Source organism: Tigriopus californicus, chromosome 9 (genome assembly GCF_007210705.1).
Source record: "Tigriopus californicus strain San Diego chromosome 9, Tcal_SD_v2.1, whole genome shotgun sequence".
Taxonomy (NCBI): Eukaryota; Metazoa; Arthropoda; class Copepoda; order Harpacticoida; family Harpacticidae; genus Tigriopus; species Tigriopus californicus.
The window spans coordinates 14,018,650-14,019,856 of NC_081448.1; positions in this window are offsets into that span (position 1 = coordinate 14,018,650).

The window sequence follows — 1,207 nt, forward strand, 5'->3', positions numbered from 1 at the left end:
TACAATAAGAAACTACATCCGCGATGGCTTTCAGGTGTTAACCAGTTTTTTTTGTAAAACTATGGTTGACTGGCTTGCTCGTGAGAAATATTCTTGGCTGCATGCTTTGTGACATCTATCTTACAAATGGCACTTTGTTTTAAGGATCCCCCTGAAAACGGAATTCGTGCCAACCGTCCTGTTGGCATTTAGGCCAAGTCTGAGAGGGTTACTACTTGTAAAGTTAAATGCCGAGGATTTATCTGCCATGCAGGTCTGTGCCCAAGGTATTAAAGTGTGTCCCCACGTACGGCTTCAAACTCTGCGGATATTTTCTGTCCAGAGCATCTTTCTATATTCCTGCTTTTTCCAATCTTGGGCGGCGTGTTTTCTTTCCCTGGGAAAAAGGGGAAAACGAGGAGACTCAAAGAAAGGTGTGTGTGATTGATTCAGAAACGCTCTCTCGCTCGCTCGTCCAAATGCCAACTTTCGCCTTGACGTCTTTCCAAAATAGTTTGGTTACAACATCGTACATGCATGCATGCATGTCTCGTTTTCTTGGGCAGGAAATCGAATCAAAGAAGCTCCCGAGAGAAGTGGATGAGATCATGTTCTAACTTCCTTGAAAAGTCACACATCCACGGTCTTTATTCCTCTCCGTTGGCCTTGAATGACAATCTTTTTTTACGGAAAGGGAGAGGGAGTATCACAATTCCCTTTTCTACGGTTAAACACGCCCTTTTATGGTAAATGAATGCAATGATATGATTGAATTTGAGCACTGTGCATAAATCATATCCTTAAGATTATTTTTGTATGTTTTGAAATTTTCATAGTTAACATGAGATACGTATCTAACTCTGAAGAAAGACCTCTCAGTTAAACAAGTTTTAGAATGTTTCTCATACTTGGCAGATCAATACAATTCTAGTGAAGTTATTAAAGGAACTACGAAGCCGGCAGACAGATCGTCAAATTTTCCTGTTTTCTTAAGGCTTTTTATGGATGTGAATCGGTGTCAGACTCGTGTTATCTGTGAGAGTTGCTTATTTGTGTAATGCCCGACGATTTATTTGAATGCTTTTTCATCGGTTTAGATTCCTAGTGCCCAAAACTATATTTTTATGTTTGGCTGTGGCTCATTCCGGATGTCATTTTTATAAACTGTAATACAACGGAAACGCTACTTGACACTGTTTTAGAAAGATTGTCCAAATAAGATTTTTCC